This window comes from Aulonocara sp. 'chitande type north' Nkhata Bay, linkage group LG7 (genome assembly GCF_057382095.1).
Source record: "Aulonocara sp. 'chitande type north' Nkhata Bay isolate Kocher_YH1m ecotype deep benthic linkage group LG7, A_spYH_male_GT1.1, whole genome shotgun sequence".
NCBI lineage: Eukaryota > Metazoa > Chordata > Actinopteri > Cichliformes > Cichlidae > Aulonocara > Aulonocara sp. 'chitande type north' Nkhata Bay.
The window spans coordinates 34837971-34846802 of record NC_141350.1 but is presented as its reverse complement, the minus strand read 5'-3'; positions in this window follow the sequence as shown (position 1 = coordinate 34846802).

Sequence of the window (8832 nt, the reverse complement as noted above, 5' to 3'; positions counted from 1 at the left end):
ACAAGAATAAGAGGAAAAAGCCTGAACAACCAGCACGTACAGACGATTTTATATTCCTGTATTCATGCCAAATTCACTTATTCTATTTATACATATTTTGTAATTCCTTTCATCGTTTCATATAAAAATAATAAATCTTCTCGTCAGTAAAGGATTTTTAAGCTCCAAAAAGCCTCGACAGTATGCAGGCACTGCCGTTTCAGGTGGAGCAATGGAGAGAAGGAAGGAGGAGGTACAAGAAATGAGGCCCAAAACCAAACTGCTTTTCTTCATAGACAGCAGGCCACTTTTTGAACCTCTCAACAGGAGTATCTTTTGTCTCCACTCAGCTCAAGGCCAACAAACACCACTAAACATGGCCTGCCAGGCTCATGAAACAGATATTAAGTTATAGGCTGAGCAGCCATTAAAGAAGCCTGGAAACACTTAGAAAGGAAAGCACAAAAGGACCTGAAGATATCAGCCTACGAGATCAATCAAACTTAGCATAACATGTCAGTACAAAGGTTTTCCATCGTTGTTTTTGTTGTCTTTGTCGTACTTTGTTTTAATGTGATCAATGAATTGAATCATCTATCCAATAAAAAAAAATGACATCAAGAGGAAGTATATCAACGAACCCTGACATTTTATTTTAGCATTTCTGCCAACAATTAACTCACAATTAATAAAAAAATCAAAAACATAAAAACAGGTTAGTTCATTGGGAGACTTCCTGGACAGGTAGGAATGCAGATGTAGAAATGCTACAGCTTATACTGTTTCACAGCTAAACAATAACAAGCTAATCCTGACATGTGAGCTATGCAACATGCCCAAGACAATGACAATGGAAGCAGGTTGGGAGGCATACCATTCTGACATCTTGGGTGTCTAAAACATGAAAATACTCAAGTTATTATGAATAAAAAGGAGAAAACAAGCAGTTCTAACAGAAAGCATTATACTTTATAATTCATGAATGTTCATTTTAATTCTGGCTTCTAAATTATGACAGCCAAATAATCAGGACATAATTATTACTCTCTCTGTATTAATTTTCTCTACAAAGCTCTCCTTTTCCTGCTCCAAATCAAGCACTCCCATTTCCATTATATAAGTGCATTTGTGCCCCTCCTAAAAAGCTCAGTGAGTCCCTGATGATAATAAAAAATAAAAATATTTTTTAAGAAGTACTCTTTCACAAGGAGCTATTCAGCTATTCTTCAAAGATCGCTCACCAGCCAAAACATGCTCTCAAATAACATCGGCTTAATGATCCATTTATGCTCGCCACAATGGCTTTGTGCGCTGATCAGGTGACGTCATCACACAGCCACATCCATTTGTACTCGTGAAATTACTCGGCACTGCTGCAGTAATCTCTCTCCACGATTTCTGTCCTCCCATGTTCGTTGTGTCATGTATGCTTGCAGAGGTGGACATGCTCACACAGCCATGCCTGAAACATGTCCATTTTGAAAATAACTGCACCTGCTATAATTTAACTTAAATGTGCAACCAGCTGAAACAACACTAAAGGACGACTTACACCAGCGGATGTGACGTCGCTTTTGTCATTTGAAACCACTCACAATGGTGAGAATGACAAGCATAAGGTCTCAAGACCAGTTGGTGATCCCTTACAACCACTGGTGGCTCAGGAAAAATGTGTGTTCCCCGATTGGTCGCAAGTGTTTGCTGTCTGCAACCAAGTTAAATTGATTGCAAAAAGGTTGCTGCATCAAAACCTTCCTTGTGATTTTCTTTGAAGATACTGCCTGTAGTTTGCATGGACAATGACAGCAGAAGTAGGCCTGGGAGACACCCATTTTTGTCATATCTTGTAGAGATTAGCATTTGAAGCAAAAATTCAATTTGTTATTCAGTGGGACCAGACAACCTCACTTGCCAACAGCTCTCCCTGATGAACACGTGTGTAGGCCAGCAAAACAAACACTCCACCACACTCCACACTCCAAAAACTACAAATAATAAAACCCAAGGCATCAATGTGGACTAAAATAAAAATAAAAAAAATAAAAAAAAGCTTCATATCTCAATCTGACTGAGCATTGATGGAACAAACTTGATTCATACAGACCCAACACAGAGGATGTGCTGCCAAAGTTCTGATGATAACACACAGCTACACACCCTCAGATGCTCCACGTCCATTTCCCAAAGTGTCTAAGCTTTTCTAGGAGTATAAAGGGACCCCTAAAAAAATATTAGAGGGGTAATCTAATTGTTGGCTCCTAGAAACCCTTAAAAAGCTATCCAGGATAAATCTATTATTATCTATTATTAGAAAAATGTGTTTTTGAAAAGACCCCATAGTTACTAAACCCTAGTAACCCTAAAAAGAGACTGCTAAGCCCAAATCATTTACATTGAGCAAATGTTAACTAGGGATGGGTACCGGTTCTGACATAAACGGTAGTGACCAGACCGAAAAGCAGTGCACATTTTGGTGCTTTTCCCCCCTGAGATGTCATACGCTTTGGATTTTAGCCGATCATTTTACCTTTCCAAGGATAGTAGGCGGGCCCAGGTACGTATGTTCTTTTAGAGCAGAGCTACAGATTAAAAATGCCCAAGGCGAAGAGGTAAAAAGTCTGGCTGTACTGAAACACCTCGAATCTGATGAAACTCCTGGCAACGCATAGTGTTTTTTTGAAAGCCGAAAAATGCACCGTATTTGATAGCTTGCTGCGAGACCTCACACTGAGCACATCTACTGCAGATGTGGTGCCTGTTATCGGACCCGGAGTTAGCAACATCCCCCCAAGAACCCGAGGAGTACAGTCCTGGCCCCTAGCCCTGCCAGTGTAGCAGAAATGATGACGGATGATGATGGCAGCAGCAGCCGTTCTTCTCTGGGTGAGTAGCTTAATGTTGTTCGTGTGCAATTTGTTTAAGCACCGGTTTGAGCACCGTTTAAGCACAGTCACCGTTTCAAAAGTACCGGTTTGGCACCGGTATCGGATAAAACCTAAACGATACCCATCCCTAATGTTAAGTAAAACAGAGTCATGTGAGAAATAATAAAGACAATCTCAAAGATGTCGACGACGACGATTGTACCGCATTTTGATCCGGGACGTAATCTGCATGAAAACAAGCGCTCACTGTTCCTGCTCAACAAATGACAAGGGCGGAGCCTTATACCACGTGATACAGAAGCTGTGCCGTGTGATGCTAAAATTAGCAGGGAAAAAACAACGGAGAGCACGTCAGGGATGACGAGAAAGTGACAGGAGAAAATCCGTCCCTGTCAACCACCCAAACATCAATAACAGGAACCTTATACAGCGCTTCCCTATACCCGTCGAACTCCCGCAGGCACAAAGAAATTACGGAGGCTATCACTTATCACCTGACCAAAGATATGGCTCCCATCAACACTGTGCAAAACGAGGGATTTAGGAAAATGATCAACACCCTAGACAAACGCTACACAGTGCCGTCCCGCAACTATTTTTCTATTGTTGCACTACCTGCTCTATACACGCAGTGTCAAGCAACGGTGGAGACGGAATTTCAAGTAGTCATGTGCGATACCACTGATTTCCTTTCCGATCCCAAGTAATTTTCAGGCGGGTATCGACGATACTGATCCGATACCGATACTTTATCCAAAAACCGTATTTTATTCTTTGTATCTCAAATTATAGCGTCATAATGATTGCAGGACATCAGATTACTTGTTCTTATCACTTAATAAGAATCCGAGAATCCCGGAGCCACCATTCTCCCGAATTTCCACCTGGACAACAAAATTGAAAAACCATATCGCAGAATTCATAGCGCGGCCCAGCCAATTCCAGTTTCCAACAATGGCGGCAGCTACTTAGTTTTAATATTACTCTTATTTCTCTTTCTGGGTCGCAAAAAAACCCAACTTTTAACATGTTTTCAGATGAGAATGTAGCTGTGTAAACTTCAAATATCTGAGCCGATCGACACATCGTTTTCAAACCCCCGCGGTCTTTCGCTACTCGGGTTAAACATGATATACAAGTCACTTTGATAACTTAAAAATGTTATTGTTTGGCTTTTTCAGTGTTTTATTTGTTCGTGAGTAAATCGGTTTGGCTAAGATTAAAGTTATTAGATTAGATTAAATTAAATTTAACTTTATTAATCCCTCGGGAGGGTTCCTCCGGGGTTTTCACACAGCCGAATAAACATCAAACAGAAAACTAATTAAAGAAAGTGTGAGACGGTCGAGAGTTTACGCCAGCGCCCGGTTATATTTTAGATAGCAAGGAGCAGATGGCTGAGTTTCACTCCACCGAGGGAACTCATGACGTACTACCTGGCTTTCTTTAGACCGTGAAGGGCGGGTCCTCAGGTGGAAGCAGCCTCTGAATTTGGACACCCCCGCTGTTTCTGGACCGGCTAATAATAACGGTGACATTTAACCCATCCATCCATCCATCCATCCATCCATCCATCCATCTTCATCCGCTTATCCGAGGTCGGGTCGCGGGGGTAGCAGCCTAAGCAAAGAGGTCCAGACCTCCCTCTCCCCAGCCACCTCCTCCAGCTTGTCCGGGGGAATACCAAGGCGTTCCCAGGCCAGCCGAGAGATATAATCTCTCCAGCGTGTCCTGGGTCTGCCCCGGGGCCTCCTCCCGGTGGGACATGCCTGGAACACCTCGCCCAGGAGGCACCCAGGGGGCATCCTTGCCAGATGCCCGAACCACCTCAGCTGGCTCCTTTCGATGTGGAGCAGCAGCTGCTCTACTCTAAGCCCCTCCCGTATGGCCGAACTTCTCACCCTATCTCTAAGGGAGAGGCCAGCCACCCTTCGGAGGAAGCTCATTTCCGCCGCTTGTATCCGCGATCTCGTTCTTTCGGTCACTACCCACATTTAACCCTAACACTGTAAAATGTATTTATCAACCCCCCCCCCAACAGCCCCTTTGAATGTCTCCCTAATTCTGAGGTCTCAAGGTTGGGAAAGTATAGCCACAACGCCTCACTCTTGGAGCACTTTTTTGCCACATGTATCGCAAACCATGACTCAGCTGTTTGAAACTGATGAATCAGAATTGGTTTGTAAAAATGCTGCAACTTCAGTGGTGTGGAACTGGTCTGGCTTTCGTCCATCAGATACACAACAAAGCACTATTTTTGGTAGAGCATGCTAGCGGGCTGTCGTTATTGCCGTGTTGTTTGGAAGATACGGCACACTTAAAAATCAATCCTTTGATTTTTCTGAAAGTCGACAGTGCTCCTTATAATCCTGTGTGCCTTATGTATGAATTCTGTTTTTGTTTACTGACCTCGAAACGATTTTATGTCGTACACGGCGCTCGAAAATCTGTCAAATGTCTTAGTACGACTTTGCTAAGCTACAAACCCGCACCGCTTGATGGATTGTCGGAGCATTACGGCTATATTAGGCAGGCGCCTCGCGGAGTGATACGTACTGTGCTTCGACATAATATTACCATATTGTGTGTGTATTAGGGCTGCTCGATTATGGCAAAAATGATAATCACGATTATTTTCACTGAAATTGAGATCTTGATTATTTGACGATATTTATTTAACCCTTTAAGACCTACCATAGAACCAAGTTCGCCAGAACTTATATATTTTTTTTTTTTACATGTTGTAGTGCCATTTGTGGGAGCATTTCAAGTTGCTATACATCAATACAACTGTTATAGCCCATATTTTAATAATATGTATGCATTAAGTCCATAGTAATTACATTAATTGCAAAAAAGTGCAATAAACTACAAAAAAAAATTGAAAATCGTTTTTGTCTTTTTTTTTTTTCTTCTTCTTTTTTTTTTTTTTACATATATATATTTCTACTTGGGGAAATTTAAGAGGTTTATCCCTCAAAACTTTAAATACAAAAAAGTTGCAAAAAATACTTTACAACAACAGGAAATTTATTTTGAGTGTCTTCATAGTTTTATTTTAGAGATACAGCAATTTTTATATACTGCAGGAAAAACGAAAAACAATCTTATAATGCAAATTTGCAAAGAAAACAGCATGTGCATCAAAATAAACTATTTCCAGCAGTGCAATTCGAGTTCTAAGCATCCCAGAAACTATTCAGAAAAGTCAAACATTACTTATAAAAACACCAGAATAGGCTTTTAAGGCCTACAAGTAAAAAACTACATTTTCCGCGAAAATGACGTCACTTCCGGTTTCGGGCAGGAAATGGCGGACATGTGATAGTTCGCGCTGACGTCTGTTTCAATGTGGGAAGTGTTACGAACAGCTGATCGGATTGGCAAAGCGTGTTTCTGGAATATTATGTTTTTGTTCCTGCAAGCCTTTTTATGCAATTTTTGCAAAGCTATATGTGAAAGGAAACCGTGACCGAGGACAAGCTGATGGCATAAGATGCAAGTACAACTCCTCTGGTTTCAAATGCAAAAAAAATATTGCGCTAGCTTACATGGTTCAGGTTCTACAGGGATTTAAAAATAGTTACACAAAACGGAGCGTGCTGCTCTGACCGGCTTTAAAGGGTTAACAATAACAATGTATTGAATAATGATTTTAAAAAATAATATAAAATAGTGTGCAAATACTGATAACAGTGCAAATGTTTGCAATATAAGAAATAAATGAAAAATGTAAACATCTATGTTTAGTGAACTTTGCAGTGTTGCTCTGTGGTGCAGCTACGACACCATAGCAAAGTCTACTTGATCCACGTCTGACTCCACGAACCCATAATGTTTCCACACCACTGAAGTTTTTTTTTTACCTCTCTTTTCAACCAACGGCAGTCACTCTCCTCTCCAAATAACTTTTGCTTAGCTTTCCGAGCTTCCCTCGGGTCCATTTAATTGTTGTGACGCGTGTTTGAAACGCAGAGAGGTGCGCTCGATTTGCCACACCGAGCAGCGCGAGAGTAAAGCACGAGGGAGGGGCTAATAATCGGCTCAGTCATTTTTAAAGATCGTTGAAAGCCCAGATCGTAATCGTGATTAAAATTCAATTAATTGAGCAGCCCTAGTGTGTATAACCTCTTTTTAAGTTTTGTGGATATTATATATGGTTATGCTAAGGATATGTTGGCCAATTTACACTGGAAATGCCCTTTGGTTAAACGGTCAGCAAGGAATTTGCACTGTTAAATTTTTATATAACTTTAATGCACATAAAAAAATATATATATAGCTGCTTGTTTAAGTGAAAATACATTATTAGTGCAAAAAACCCCATCAAAGTTGTGGAGTTGTAAAGTATTTTGTCTAGTGTCAATTATATCGTCAGTTATATCGTTATCACAAATTTTCAAATGTATATCGTGATAAATATTTTTGGTCATATCGCCCTGCTCTACCGAGAAAAATAAGTGTTGTGATTATTTTGGTCAATTTTATAATTTCAATTATTTAACACAAGATATTAACTATATTAAAAAAAACTGCATGATGTTTGTTAAACAGTGGATTCTCTTAGCTTTAAATGTAATTCAACTGAAAATCAAATAAACATGACACAGGTTCATTTGACAATGAGTTGGGCCGGGACTAGCGGGTCTTTTTGACAGTGAAGCCCATCTCGCAAAGGCAAGTAGACTGCTGTCAGAACTACCTACTCGTCTCAGGTTTTCCACTGGGTGGTAGCACATAGCACCAGGTACTTTTTTTATTACTTACTCAGCTGGGGTTCCACATGATATTAGGCAACCCGAAAATGTGACATCAACAGTCTGCATGCTACCGACTGGCTATTCAGTGGCGTCACTCGAGTCATGAAAGAGTCTTTTTTTTGAAAATCAAAACCACTCTTATTAAAACTTAGCAATGAGGGGAATGGGTAAACAAAGAAAGAAAGAACACCGTAGTCCCCAAACAAAAAGTCATACACTAACCAGCAGGTATACCAACGTCTTGACGTCCTCCATTGTTGTGGTGTTGTGTTGTATACAAATTGTGTCACTGGACTTTCACCTGTGTTTCTATAACGACCCCACGCAGACTAAATCTTACTCGATTGTAATTGGAAATGACTGCATGGCAGGGCATGGTCTGTGGCGCAGCTGCGGGGGAGGCGGACACACCTGACCGGCATCTGCAATAATCAATTACAGTGGTGCCAAAACCCAGAAATCGAGCATGGCGGAACTACGACTGGGCCAGCCAGGCGAAGTGCTAAACCAAATGGTGGCCGGGAGAGCGGAAGGAGCAGGTGGCAATGTTACGCCGCCAGTGGAAACAGCCGCAGGACCGCACAGAGTGCCTGATGCAGCTCGGATTGGGTCCTGGCTGACACTGCCACCTCCCCCATCGGCGTCCCACGTATGGCCAACGCCATTCGGTCCGGGTGTCCGGCAGAGGGACTTGCTCAGCCTGAGCTGGTTGACAGTGTGCAGGAGAGTCCTGCTCATCCAGAGCATCCGCTGCTCAACTGGAGGAGGTCAGAGTGCAGGAGGGACCTGCGCACCAGCTGGACCTGCCTCGTTTCTACCAGAGACCAGCGTGCGGTGGGGTCCTGCATGCCAGCCGCCTGCGAACCTCGGCTCACATCCGTAACTGCTGCGCCAACGCCGCTTGCCATGCAGCCGAGCCAACACATACCTGCTGCCGAATAGGTTCGGCCGGATGACTCCCCGGCCTCATTCAAGCGATGGGGGTATGTGGCAAGGCGTGGTCTGTGGTGTGGCTGCGGGGGAGGCAGACACACCTGAGCGGCATCAGCAATCACGCCTCACTGGCTTAAAAGCAGAATGAACTGGATTCTGTTGTTGTTAGTGGTGTGTTTAGCTGGCAACTGAAAAGCTGCCACCGTGCATAACTTGTGACAACCGGAAATAAAAGAAAAAGTGCTGAAAAGTGGGAAAATGTGGTGGAGTCTGTC